Genomic DNA, 15,431 nt, shown 5'->3' on the forward strand with positions numbered 1-15,431 from the left:
GTCACACAGCGCCCCGCCCGGTCACTACACGAACTGCAACGTTTGGCTCTGATACATAATACACTGATTTTTCTCTCCTTCTCTTTCACAATAAATAGTAAAATAAATTAGTAGTAGTAGTAGTAGTAGTAGTAGAACATTTGTTTTTAAAAAGATTAATAATATTTGTAATAATAATAATACAGTACATATTATTTATATAAGTTGGACACAGATAACTACACACTATGTTGCAGATGCAGAGCTGTCCTAATTTAAAAACTCTTTATGGGTCAAAAGAAGTGTTACATTTCCCAAAATGCAACTTCACTGTGTGTAAGAGCAAGTAACCTGGATAGAAGCAGGTTTTGTCGTTTTTCTTTATAAGGGCATCCTGATCATTCTGTGCATAAATGTCTAATCCTGGTATAGGTAATGCAGTTAAGTCAGTATCCTGAATTTGAAAACCTTGCACAGGCTAATTAAAGCACTAAACTGCTACATGTACACATATTCTCCTTTGTGAACATGCTCTGGTGAAAAGTAACCATAGTGTTGTGAGCATGTAGACTGTAAAAAAATGTTTTTAAAGGTGGTATCTGTGGTTGCCAAAATAATGTACAACTACAACTTCCTGTGAATTTTCCAGTTTAAACTTGGAAATCTAAAAATCATTTTCTGCTGAATCAATTCTTTTCAATTTATTCTTATTCTTAGGGTTTTTCCCCATTTTTCCTCATCCCCATCATTTAATTTCACAGAAAAATAACAAACAGTAAAAAGGGAGTTTTTCTCAAAAGTTATTTATAGTTTAAGTGTTAAGCAACACTTAATCCTTTAGCACATTTAAGAATTAAGTATGAATTCATATCAAAACATCGAATTCTGAATTTTGCTTTTTTTTAGGAAACAATAATAACAATGACCTTTTTCCACACTTTTTCCAGACCTGAAAATGTCAGAAGATATTATTAACTCTTGCAAAGCCACAAAAGACATTGAACAACAAACTCCAGTAGTTGTAAAAAAAAATTAAGTGCCACTTCCTATTTGTCAATTCTTTTGCTGTAAAAGGAGTCTAGTAGCTTATCTCTACATTGTAAACTACATTAAATGTAAAGCCAATAGTTACACCCCCTTTATTTTTGTCACATACATGGGGGGTGCTATTACCTTGCCATGCAGGGGTAACAAGAACAAAAGGTGTGCTAACAGGCTGGACAAACTTATCAGGCAGGCCGGGGCTCTGTGGTCGGCATGAAGCTGGACTCCCTAGTGACAGTGGCAGAGAGGAGAACACTAAAAAAAATCTGGCTATTGTGGACAATGCCAGTCATCCTGAACAGTAACAGGATGCTCCTCCCCAAGAGCAGGACTAGAGACTCATTTGTCCCCCGATCCATCAAACTTTACAACTCTGCTTTCGGCAGGAGGGGGAGGATAAAGGAGAAGGAGGGAAGAGTACAGCCTGCCTGATACAACTCACATGTAATAATTTACATGTGCAATAATCCATCTGTACCATCTATGCTGCTGTGCAATGTTTGTACAGAATTCCTCTTATCTTTTATTTTTTACTGTACTATATTCTATTTTATTCTATTTAACTCTTGCTCTGACTGTGGGTGTTGTATTGCTGCTTGTACCCGAATTTCCCTGAGGGACCTTCCCAAAGGGATTAATAAAGTGTATTCTATTCTATTCTACAATTTTTATGGCAGCAATTCAACACTCAGACATGACTTACAGACTTGTTTTCTGTTATTGTTAATAAATTAGAAGATTTGGCTCTTCACACAAATATAGGTGTGCAAAATGCAATGAATCATGCTTTACCTCAAGCTTGATTGTCTTTACATATCCTCCAGCAATACAGCCACTGACTGAAGATTCCATTGTATGGATATTTAACACACTGTTCTGTAATAATGGTAAAGTCATCCTCATGAAATAGAAACATCTGGTTGGAGCAGAGGGTCCCCATGACAGCCCATCTTTGCAATCCATTTGTTTCTGAAAAACAAAAGTATGTATGAGAGAATTTTGGCAATGCTGATGATGTTCAAGTCAGGTGGCACGATGCCCCCTACAGAAACAAACAGTGCCTTCTTTTATAAATACCATATACTGGATTCTGCATTCTCAGACTAAATATTTTATTTAAATCACTTTTTTGGATGTTCTTTGGATCATTTTGGATCATAGGTTTTTACAACAGAGAGAATTCATCGATAAGATAAGATAAGATAAGATAAGATAAGATAAGATAAGATAAGATAAGATAAGATAAGATAAGATAAGATAAAACTTTATTAATCCCGAAGGAAATTCTTGTGCCAGAGGTATCAAGTCACAATAAATGCAGTTAAGTACAGAGTATAAGTATAAGTGTCACTATAATCCAAAATTAGAGTACAGTACGCAGTATGAGCACAATATATGATACATGGATACAATATGGAGATGTAAGGTGCTAAGTAAACATAATATAGACCAGTGGAGGGAATGACAGTGATGCCTGACATGATTATCTAGCGCTTCTCCGTACAGAAAGGGGAGGAGTTATACAGTCTGATGGCCACTGGCAGGAAGGACCTCCTGTGGCGTTCTGTGCTGCTCCTCGGTAGTCTCAGTCTACCGCTGAATGTGCTCCTGTAGGACAGCAGTGTGTCGTGCAGGGGGTGAGACGTGTTGTTACGAATACTGAGGAGTTTCCTCAGTATCCTCCTCTCTGTCACCTCCACCACAGACTCCAGCTCCACTCCCAGTACCGAGCCAGCCTTCCTAATGAGCTTGTTGAGTCTGTTGGTGTCGGCCGTCTTCATCCTGCTGCCCCAGCACACTACAGCGTAGAAGATGACGCTGGAGACCACCGAGTGGTAAAACATCTGCAGCATGGTCTGGCAGACGTTAAAGGACCTGAGTCTCATCAGTAGATACAGGCGACTCTGTCCCTTCCTGTATATTGCCTCTAACCTATTACAGCAGCTATTCATTGGTCATGGTCTCCCAACAGTCCTTCTGTAACCTACAGGTGATGTCACGGATGCTTCGTCCATAGTTCTAAAGAGTCTATGCAACTGACTGAGGAATTACAATTGAAGACAAGAGTACAATATACTGTATATTTTAGTTATTTAAAATGCCATTTAGAAATTATGGCTAAAGGAAACTACACAAGAGCTACAAAACTGCATGGTTAACTACACTGAAGACAATATAAAAATCTGGCTGGGAAAAAAAGCAGGAGTTTTGGTGGATCAGTGCACAAAGACAGAAAAATTACCTGCTACCATATCATACATTTTTACAACTGTAAAGCATATTCCGGATATGCAAAAAACTGTAAAATAGTCTAGCATCTGCAATGACAGCAATTCCAATCAGACTGCACAATCCACCAGGGCATATTTTGTTTTGACATTCTATTATTTCCTGTTTTATTTTGAAAATCACTGACCTCCCTCTCATTTCAGGTGTCTTGTCTTCCCCTTTCTCATGTGCTCCCTCCTCCTGCTGATTACCTGCCCTCCCTAATGCATCTCACCTGTGTCTCATTGTCCCTCCCTGGTGTATTTGTTTGTCTTTCCCTGCACTCCCCACCAGATTGTCTTGTGTTCACAGCCAAGCCTCTTAGCCGTTTCCATCCTTCCGGATCAGGGTTGTACAAAATTCAGAATTGCATTGAGAATGATATAGATTGAAATTGATAGGATAGCACTTAATTGCCCAGAATACCTTGCTGTATCAAAGTCTTCAAAATGGTTCAAACATTTAGGCCATTTTGTTTGGAGTACACTCTGGTAAAATAAGCTAATTGAGGGCGAGAGTTGGTTTTTACTTCAGACCAGAACAATGCTGCCTCAATGACAAAACAAAACAAGGAACTGTTTACCATTAGATCACACAACATTATCCTGTAAAGTATACTACTTTAATAAATGTTAATTGCATTTGCTAAACATTTTCTGCTTTTAGAATAGAATAAAGTAGAAAATACTTGATTCATCCCAAGCTGGGAAATTTCACGGTTGCAGCAGCAAATTACAGTCACTCAAGCATACCAAAAAATAAAAAATATACCTCTAACAGTAAAAATTAAACAGTATAAACATTAAAATAAACATAGGTGCAGAAGCAAAAATGTGAAATTGTAATGCATATATACATATAGTCTAAATCGGATTGTGCAATTTGGTATGAAATTATATGATATACAAGAACAACAGTGTGCAATTTGAAAGTAAAAAAAACCTCAGACTTGTGCAAAACCTATCCCTTACAGCAGTGAGTCTGTGTTATCTCTGGCACAGAGATGAGGCGTTATACAGTCTTACAGCATGAGGTAGGAAAGATTGCCTGTAGCGTTCTGTGTGACAACGAAGCTGTCTGAGTCTTTTGGAAAAGGCGCTCTGTCCAGTACAGGGAGGAGAAGGTTGTCGGGGTTATCCATGATGGATAACAGTGTGTTCAGTGTCCTCCTCTCCACCGCTGCACCAAACTCATGTCTGCAGCCAATGACAGAGCCAGCCTTTCTGATCAGTTTGTTCAGTCTATTGGTGTCACTGGCTGCAATGCAGGAATGGAGAAAGCACAGTGCCCTGTGGGGCTCCTACGCCACTCATCACCATATCAGACAGGACACCACCCAGCCGGACAAACTGTGGCCTGTCTTTCAGGTAATCAGTGATCCAGGAGACAGTGGACCCGCCAGCACCCATCAGCCATAGCTTCTGACCCAGTAATGGAGGCTGGATGGTGTTGAAGACACTAGAGAAGTCAAAGAATGTGATTCTCACCATGCCTCCACCACCATCTAGGTGTGAGTGAGTTCGCTGCAGCAGATAGATGACAGCATTGTCCACCCCCAGACATGGCTGGTAGGCAAACTGCAGAGGGTCAAGAGAAGATCTCACCTGCGGCCTAAGGTTAGCCAACACCAGCCTCTCCAGCACCTTCATCACATGAGATGTGAGGGCAACTGGGCGGTAATCACTGAGGCCAGATGGAGATGACTTCTTAGGTACAGGAACCAGGCAGGAGAACTTCCAGAGGAGTAGCACCCTCTCCAGTCTAAGGCTCAGGTTGTAGAGATGCTGGAGAACTGCAGACAGCTGGGTGGCACAGGTCCTCAGGATCCTGGGGCTGATGCCGGGCCTGCAGCCTTGTTTAGCTTTTTTAGCTGTCTCCTCACCTGGCCGGTCATCACAGTTATGCAGGGGGGGGAGCGGGGAGGGGGAAGTGTCAAAGGGGGGAGGGGTGGTAGGCTGTAGTCCTGTCTGGTCCAGAGGTCTCACCTTAGGGGGAGGAGGGGAGAGCTGAGAGGTCGTTGGAGGGGGAGGGTGGAGATGTGGTTGGAGCGGGGGAGGGATAGAGGAGACAGAAGCAGTCTGAGAGCTAAACCTGTTGAAGTGGGTGTTTCAATCATTAGCTCTCTCCCTGTTGCCATCAGGCAGTCTACCTCTCTACATCAGTCTACATCCTGTGATCTTCTTCATTCCAGACCACACCTCCCTGATGTTGTTTTGCTGGAGTTTGGCTTCCAGCTTCCTCCTGTAGGAGTCCTTACTCTCCCTCAGCTTGTCTCTCAGTTGGTGTTGCACCCTCCGCAGCTCCTCCTGTGCAGTGGCACTGTATGTGTCCTGTGCATTAGCATACAGCAAGTCCAGAGTTTTATTTTCCTGAGTGGAGCAGTCCACATACTGAGTGAAGCCAGCCAGCGTTCTGTCCAAGTTAACATGATTAACGTGATTACTTTGAAATGAGGATATTGCTAATTATTCAACATTAAGGAAATTCATGCTTGTTGTGTTAGAGTCTGTGCTTCCATTTGGAAGAAATATGTATGTTAAAAGTCACATTCTCACTGATATGTGATAACATTAAATTGCAATGAATCCACTTCAACACAGGGTCTGAGGTCTGTAGTTCAGACCCGTTTACACATAGCCGGGTGTTTTGAAAAACGAAGACTTTTCCCTTCGTTTGTGCCTTTCATTTACACATAAACAGTTTTGGCCTCTAAAAACTAATCTTTCTAAAAACTCCAGCAAAAGTGGAGACTTTGAAAAACGCTGTATTCACGTTTCAATGTGAACTGACAAAAACTGAGAAAATGGAGTTTGCGGCAGTCTGTGCGTCAGTTCCTGCAACCTTTTTTGTGTAGTACAGCTGCCAGAGCAGACTATAGTCTAGTAATGGAAGCATTCCAGGTAGCATTTGCATTTCTGTTAGTGTAAGCACTTTTTATGTGTTTGCATTTACAGATACAGCTCCTCTTAGTATGTAGAGGAGCAGAGACATGTGAGGTCTTAAGGTTCAGCATTTTTGGAACAACTTCTGACACAAAGAGCCAGACTGCATCCATGAGGCTTCTGATTGGCTTGCATGGCTTTCTCCTTCTTCCTACACTGCCACCCACAGGCCTGGTGTAGTTATGATGGCTCTTGTGAGAGTATTTATGCGGGTTAATGTAAGCGGAAACTTTTTTGAAAACGATGAAATTAGATTGTGTCTATATTTCTCGAGCCACGTGTTCATGAGGGGTGGAGACACGTCCCATGGTGACTGTGTAAGAGAATGGTTTCCCTTGTAAAATGTATTTATGAATAGCTGTACCTAAGCCTTTACCCTGTTTTTAACACTTAACTTAAACCAGTTCTTTTTAATGCCTAACTGTGAGTGAAAATAATACTTGATAGCTGGCAAAAAAATGCTTGCAGATTGCAGAGTGATGGTCTGCTTGTCAGTGGTGGTCACTTTCCCCACCCTACTTCTCGATGTGGACTTTTGTGGCTGACCCTATGACCATATAATGATGGCACTGGGCAATACAACGTTATGTTTTGTTAGCATACAAGTAACCATGTGCCTGTGGGATGTATTAGTGATCAGTTTTTTTGTTTTTTTTTGTGTGCATGTTGATGAAGATTTTCTGTCATCCAGATCATATGCCTTGCTTCAACCTTCTGAATTCTTGTGAGGATGTGTTATTTGATATTTGACTGTCCTGCAAATAAATGGAATCTCAATGAAACAGTCCAAACGGTGGAGACGAGTGAAAAATCCTCTTCTTCTCTTCAGTAACTACAAACAGGTAACCCTAAAGCGACTTCTCCAGCTGAGTGAAGGAACAATAGGAGAGCTGTTTTCATGCAGAGCTCTAAGCTAGTTTAGCAATACAAAGCATTGGCAGAGAGATTCTATTTACTAAAATTATTCTCAAATATCTGCATATTAGAGATCCAGCTGCAGCTAAGTGTCACCAAACGACAACTTTATGTCTCCCACTGCAGTCCTTTCAGTAGCCTTTTGTTCCACCTGTCAGGGTGGATTGTATGCTTTGGCTGGAACAGGCATATCTCTGCTGTAGACGCTCTGATGAACAAAAGCCCTTTAAAACATTTAAATGAATGTTCCCAATCAAGATTTTTATATATTTATTCTTTTTTTTGTTAATTCAGTAAAAAGTTAAGAAAAGAATTTACAGAGATTCAATTTGATAAAACTTTTTTAAACTGTGAAAATGATCCAAAGAGAGTGTTAGCAATATATTCTGGAGTCCTGCTGATGTCCTTTGTCTAGGCTGAATAGATGACGTCTTGGAGTGGATTATGCACAGAGATTTGGATAATTTGAATTTATTTTGCTGGAAATGACAGATTATAGAGCTCCGTAATGCCACAACACAGGGAAAAATCTTATTAGAGGGCCAACATGTCCTATGGAGATATAATACCTTATACATACATATTAAACAGTGAAAGTACACAACCAGACACCACTAATCCATTGATGTTCAGCCTATTGTCTGGTCAAAGCATTCACTGCTCAAATCAAATGATGTGATTTCTTTTGACAAAACAAAGCAATCTCAAAGTAAACACTACAATACACAAGTTCTTAATTTAAAAGCAGACATCGTACCTGCTGCTGCACCTCACTGTGATGCTGTCGTTTTTGTCGAACTACTCCCACCACTTTCCTATTGATGGAGCGCAGTCCTTCGTAGTCTGCAGCAAAGACTGCCGCCATCTTTAATCACAACAGAGTCCATCTGTCGATGGTTCTTCCCTTTCTATCCCTCTCTTTCTCTGTTCCAGCTCTCCGTTTGGTGTGTGTGTGTGGGAGGGGGTATTTATCCATCCAACATCAAACCACCGTCGACAGGCTCATGGGCTGCCCAGCAAGGGGGCAACGCGAACATGCTGCACTAGCTGTTGTCCTTTTCAACAACCTTCAAGCAGCAGATTAACTGTCCACAGTTTTTTTTCCCTCAGAATGATATGGATGGCGCACAAATAAAAAAAATTGAACTTTAAGGCCTTTGACTTTAACAAGCCTGGCCTCAAAGCTACTTCGTGATTGTCCCTGAATGCACCGTCATGTTCGAACTGATGGGATTTGGCTCTCTCTTTGATTGAGGACACATCTGTATAACTCAGATATAACTTTACCTGCTTGTATGATGCATTTTAAAGTGACATTTCCCTTTTCTTCCTCTTACTCCATTTTTGTTGCTTTCAAAGTTTGCATGCAATAGCATGTTTTGGTTACTATTGCCAAAACCCGTAAGAACGAACAATGAAATTTTAAAATGGTAGACTCTCACCCTCCTCTCCTGCTGTGCAGCTCCTCGGATTTTGCTTCTGTGGTCCGCCATGACTAGGCACCATCCCCTGCCTGCCACTCTGCACCCCTTTCTCTTACTTGTGAATCTGTTTCTCATTCTTACTGGTGTGAAAGATGAGTATCTTTACTTTATATCAGCGTGCGACCCTATTGGAGGAAACAATGACCAGATGATTGTCAGCACGGCGGTATGGTAGCTATGGTAACAGACCTAATGGGCATGAGCGCCTAATTGCTACCCACAAATTAAGCAACAACAAAAGAAATAAAAACAGCAGTGGTTGATTGAAGTTGTGAAAATAGCTAATAAGCAGATAAATGCAAAGAAAAGAAAGGAGAAATGGTAAAAAAGAAAATTTGAATGGAGGAGGAGAGATGATATTGCTTTTGTTATGTGGCTTCTTGCCTTTCAACTGGATTTCACACTTGCTTGTCTCCGTGTGAACCAGGGTCACATCCTGCATACCGTTCAAACAATGGCCAATTTTCTCCTCGAATTGCACCAGCACTCACAATTGCTCTGTGATAGTGATTCAAAAGCACATTTTATTGCCAGGTCTCATCTCATCACACATAACAGAGGTTATTGTTACAAATTACAGTTTTAAAATAAACCAGATTATTATACAGATTTTAATTTAAGCTCTTTGTGTTTACAGTGGTGCCTCAAAGTTTGTGGCATTCATTCATTCAGTGTTGTTCTCTCAGTTAGTAAATGAACCTGCCCTGTCATAATCACACCCTCAATCTGCTTCTCACCTACGGCCTATATACTGAGAACCTGGTAGTGTGGTCTCAAAATCCTGTCCTTTCAGACCACTATTAATAACATTTGACTTCACTCTTCCAGACCTATCAGCATATGAGGAAAAGGTCTACTACAGCAGATGTCTGTCTGAAGACGTCGTAACACAGTTTAGGACAGCAATCCTACCAGTACTCCCTACAGTCCTGTGTACAAGTACTGAAGGGGGTACCAACAGCACTGCTCCACTGAAGAAGAAAACTAAAAAAATCAGACAAAGAGCTAGCTACGTGATACAACTTAAATATCTGATCAGTGAAACAGACCACACAAAGGATGGAGAGGAAGTAGAATTCCTGTAATTCAGTTGAATCCCATAAGCTGTCCTAGCTTTACGAAGGGCCTTCTTATACGTCAGCAAACTGTCTCTCCAGGCTCTTTGTAAAGCTAGGACAGCTTACTTATCATAATTAATAGTAGACAACAAGAACAACCCACACTTTCTCTTTAACACTGTAGCCAGGCTGACAAAGAGCCACAGCTCTGTTGAGCTTCGTATTCCTGCAGCTCTTAGTATTGAAGACTTTATGAGCTTCTTCACCAATAAAATCACTAATATTAGAGAACAAATCAACCATGATCTCTCCGTGACTGCTTCGTGCCTATAGACCTCCTTAAACTGACCACCAGCATCAGTAAATCTAAACCTACTACATGTCTTTTAGACCCCATCCCATCTCGGCTCCTCAAGCATGTTATTCCTTTGATAGGAGACTCCATATTATGCCAGATCAACCTGTCTCTGCCAACAGGATATGTACTGCTGTGATCATTCCTATACTTAAAAAACCTTTACTGGACCTGGACATCTTAGGAAACTACAGACCGATCTCCAACCTCACCTTTATTTCTAAGATACTTAAAGGGAGAGGTTGTAAGTCAGTTAAATATCCACCTGCACAGGAACAGTCTGCTCGATGCTTTCCAGTCTGGATTCAGAGCCCACCACAGCACAGAAACAGCACTGCTTAAAGTCACTAATGACCTCCTCATGGCATCAGACTGTGGACTTGTCTCTGTAACTGTTCTACTAGATCTCAGTGCTGCCTTTGACAGAGTAGATCACAGCATTTTATTACACAGTTTAGAACATGAGATTGAGATTACAGGGACAGCACTAGGCTGGTTTAAATCATATTTATCTGACAGATTCCACTTTGTTCGTGTTAATGATGTCTCCTCCTCGCATACAAGGGTTAATCACGTGTTCCACAGGGTTCAGTGCTCGGACCGATCCTGTTTACCCTCTACATGCTCCCTCTAGGAAATATCATTCAGAAGCACGGCATAAACCTTCATTGTTATGCTGATAAAACCCAGCAGTATTTCCATCCATCCACCCATGAAGCCTGAGGAAACATAGCTTTTAGTCAGACTACAGGCATGTCTTAAGGACATAAAGGACTGGATGACCTCCAATTGATTACTGTTAAACTCAGACAAAACTCAGGTCATTGTTTTTGGCCCAAAACAACTCAGAACTAGATTATCTGATAACATTCTCTCTCTAGATGGCATTACTTACTTTGGATTCCAGCACAACTGCGAGGAACCTCAGAGTTATCGTTGATCAAGACATGTCATTCATCCCTCAAATTAAACAGGTCTCTAAGACCGCCTTCTTTCACTTCCATAATATTGCTAAGATCAGGAACATCCTCTCTCAGAGTAATGCTGAAAAGCTCATCCATGCTTTTGTTACTTCTAGACTGGACTACTGCAACTCACTATTGTCACAATGTCCACATTACTCCATTAATAGCCTGCAGCTGATCCAGAATGCAGCAGCTAGAGATCTGACAGAAATAGAATAGAATAGAATAGAATAGAATAGAATAGAATAGACTTTAAAATACTCCTTCTTACATATAAGGGTCTACATGGACTAGCTCCACTATACCTTCAGGATCTAACAGTTCAATATATTCCTTGTAACAAGAAGAAGAAAAAGAAACTTTATTTGTCCCACAATGGGGAAATTCCATTGTTACAACAGCGCAGATACAATAGGGTAAGATCAAAATAAAACATACAGTATAAATAAAGCTACCTATAAAGATACAAACAGAAACATACAGTTAAAGACGAAGATGAACATATTAACATATTAGCAGATATTGCACAGGTGGGTGGAAGTAGTCAAGTCAAGTCAAGTCAAGTCAGCTTTATTGTCAACTCTGCTATATGTGCTGAACATACAGAGAATCGAAATTGCGTTACTCTTCACTCCGCAACATATAACATGTAACTAAAAACTAAAGATAAATATAAAGTGTAAAAAAATGTACCTACAATGAGGCACACACAAAATACAAGGCACATAATGAAGGCACAATGCAGTCAGAGTGCAAAAGATGTATAGTGCAAGTCAGTGCAGTTGGCATAATGTAACAGTCCAGGAATAGATTAAGTTATAGCAGCTTATATGAGACTGGTGTGACATGACAGGGTAAAAAGTGACTGGTGCACAGAGTTCCTTTGGTAAAGTATGAGTTGTTTGTAGGTTTAGCTGTACATTGTGCATCCAGAAACTAACTAAACAGTGTGATGTATTATTATTGCACATAATAGATAATAGAAATAAATAAATAGAAATAAAACTACCATATGATAAATACTGCTCAAAAAAGTAAAGGGAACACTAAAATAACACCTTCTAAATCTCAATTAATTAAATATTCCAGTTGAAATGTTCATTTATTATGTAGTGGAATACACTGAGCACAGAATAACATAAAATGATCAATGTAAATAAAAAGTATTAACCTATGGAGGTCTGGATTTGGAAACATACTCGAAATAAAAGTGGAAAATCACATTACAGGCTGATCCAACTTGAGTGGAAGTTCCTCAAGACAAGTCAAAATGAGGCTCAGTAGTGTGTGTGGCCTCCACGTGTCTGTATGACCTCTCAGGGACCTGGATCAAAGCATCAGTCAACTCCTAGACAGTCTGTGGTGCAATGTGGAATTGGTGGATAGAACGAGACATGATGTCCCAGATGTGCTGGATTGGAGTCAGGTCTAGGGAATGGGCAGGCCAGTCCATAGCATCAATGCCTTCATCATGCAGGAACTGCTGACACACTTCAGCCACATAAGGCCTAGCATTGTCATGCATTAGAAGGAACCCAGGGCCCACTGCACCAGCAGCAGGGGACACTGTGCTGACAGACACAGCAAACCTTCTTGCCACAGCTCTCATTGATGTGCCATCCTGGATGAGCTGCACTACCTGAGCAACTTGTGTGGGTTGTAGGCACCGCCTCATGCTACCTCTAGGGGAGAGAGCACTGACAAAATGCAAAAGTGAGCAGAAAGGATGAGAACAGAAAAATGGTCTGTGGTCAGCACCTGCAGAATCACTCCTTTATAGGGGTTGTCTTAATAATTGTCTCTCATTTCCACAAGTGTGATTGACTAGGAGGCTGCAATGACACAGCACTCCAGTAGGACATCTACTGGTGAATAAAATGAAATGCAATCGAGGTGTGTTACTGGTTTATGGATTGTTTGGGATTTGATTTGCGATGCACATTCCTGTTCGACTACACTACATGGTTGAATTGTTTCAAACTGACACAATAAAAATATATATATTAAATATATATGTCATTTGACATGCTGATTGTAGTAAGCTATAATGATATAGGCCTACTTAGCCTGACGCAAGTCTAAATAGCCCATAGCTTAAAATATGTTGAATAGTTGGTGTTCAGTCCCCAGTACCCTACCATTAGAATAAATGTTATGATTAATGGATGGATTTGTGTTAGCAGACAGTAGCTAACTAGTTAGCTAACTGAGCCAGAGCACCGGCATCATGATTGAGGCTCATTATATAAACACAGCTCGCAGACCTTTTAAAATATGTAGTGGAGTAGAAAGTACAGATAATAGCTGCAAAATGTAGTGGAGTAAAAGTGTAAAGTATGCACTATTTTTTTTACTTAAGTAAAGTACAGATACATAAAAATGTACTTAAGTACAGTAACGAAGTACAAACTTACTTAGTTACATTCCACCACTGCTTCTTGTAGATTACTAGATTATCAGAGACCTCTGCTTGATGGATTCTGCAAGAGTGTTATTTTAATCACAGCCACCCCTTGTGGCCGGAATACAGCAATACATCATGGTGATTATCAGCAGCTTGTTAATGGTTGTAGTCGTTACTGGAGTACAAGAGTTTGATCCTTTGAATCATAAAAATAAAACTTAATTCTACGCACGTAGCATCTCTTATACTATATAAGGTACCCTAATCGGCGCAGGCGCGGTGGCCAAGTGGTAAGGCGTCGGTCTCGTAAACCGAAGATCGCGGGTTCGAACCCCGTCCGTGCCTTTTCTTGTGTTGATTCTGAAAGTAACATGCATGTTAGCCACGTACGTATACGTGGCATTCGGTTTATTATAACAAAAAAACGAAAACAATCTAGCTAATTGCTAATTAACGTTTTACAGTAATATAAAAATATCCTCGAAACTCTTCATTCTCTTCACTCACCTGCTACCAATCCAGCAGGCCCCTGCAGTTTCCTTGGTAATGATGCATGCTGCTGCCTCAGTCAGTCATATCTGGTTAGTGCTACTCTATTACTATGATCAATCGGTTGGAGGGAAGCTTTATAAAGTGATGCGTGATGGTACGCAGGAAGCAACTGGAAAGGTCAACAGTGGTTTACAAAAATCTGAGTCAGCAATGTCCACAGTACATCACTGGTGGTGGTGGATAGCGAAACTTCAGCCACATTTACTGTGAGATGAATGCTACATTTAGTGAAAGTGTTCAAAAAAGACATTTGTGTGACTTTTTTTTCTCTTTCTAACTGAAAGTGTAAGGAGAGTGTTGAGGACAGCAGAGAAGATCATCGGGACTTCTCCCCTCCGCTGACGTCGCTAGCCCTATTTTAGGGGGGCTTCAGCCCCCCTAAAATAATCCAAAGCCCCTCTATAATTTGCGGCAATATTTTATTTATTATTATTACTATCTTGATTATTTCGGAGTTGACCACGTTGTATACGACATTAGAGCATATGTCGCTCATACATTAGTAAAGTAATAGCTAGAGACGTTCTGTTTCTTTCCTCGAAAAGAGGACACTTCAGGCATGTCTGTGTGATGTAGACCGGCTGTATAATTCTACGGGCAAGTCAGTGTCCAATCGGACCATCGAGCGATATCACAAGGGGCTCAATTGTCCAATTGTAGAGCCTTGTGCCTCTGACGTGGTGTATCAAAGATGTCTTCTGAAGACAAGAGAAGTATCTCCACTAACTAGCTGAGTCGTCTACACATCTGAAAAGCGGCTCTGAACGCAACAATAGACACGTAGCGGACTGTTATCTTAGCCGGAAGGTGCATTGTTCTGCATACCCCTGTTATACACTGTTATTCACTGTTATTTCTTACTGGAAACTTTTATTTGACTTATTAGCGGTGCTATGTTGTGTTACGCTAACCCGGAAGTTACGTCAGGACGTTCCGGATGAACAGGGGAGCTCGCTCTCAGACGCTCACAGTAAACATCGCTTCTTTCATGTAGCGCAGCTTCATTTTTCAACTTTTGCCACACAACTATTGCAGGGACAAAAGAGACATTTACAGCGCGACTGTTTCTGAAAGAATAAGAAAAGATTATAGACTGAGATGCTGTTTCAGAGTCACTGGCAGAAGACTTTTCCACAGATGGACAACAAGGGTGTGATTAGCCCCCCCTATCTGTCAACCCTAGTGACGTCCATGCTCCCCTCCATCGGGATATTAGAATAGAATAGAACATTCGGGTATTGCACTGTGTGTCTTAAACCAAGAACATCATCAGAGACTCCACACACCCCCACCATGGACTGTTCTCCCTGCTAGCCTCTCCAAAGAGTTCTGTGCAGAACCTTCTGAGCTTTTTCATCACAATGACGATTTTTTTGTTTGTTTGGGTGTCAGGGAGCACACATTTATGGTATTAAAAAACATAGCTCTACTGTGTTAAGATGGCATTTAGATGCGATGCCAAATA

General features: G+C 40.9%; 1 non-coding gene across 1 annotated transcript; it reads left to right on the top strand.

The window, feature by feature from the left end:
- The first annotated feature begins 13,687 nt into the window (after positions 1–13,687).
- Positions 13,688–13,759, top strand: trnat-cgu (transfer RNA threonine (anticodon CGU)). The gene has a single exon. It is a non-coding gene; the product is annotated as a tRNA-Thr (tRNA).
- The last annotated feature ends 1,672 nt before the right edge of the window (positions 13,760–15,431 follow it).

Source organism: Parambassis ranga, chromosome 8 (assembly GCF_900634625.1).
Source record: "Parambassis ranga chromosome 8, fParRan2.1, whole genome shotgun sequence".
Classification (NCBI taxonomy): domain Eukaryota; kingdom Metazoa; phylum Chordata; class Actinopteri; family Ambassidae; genus Parambassis; species Parambassis ranga.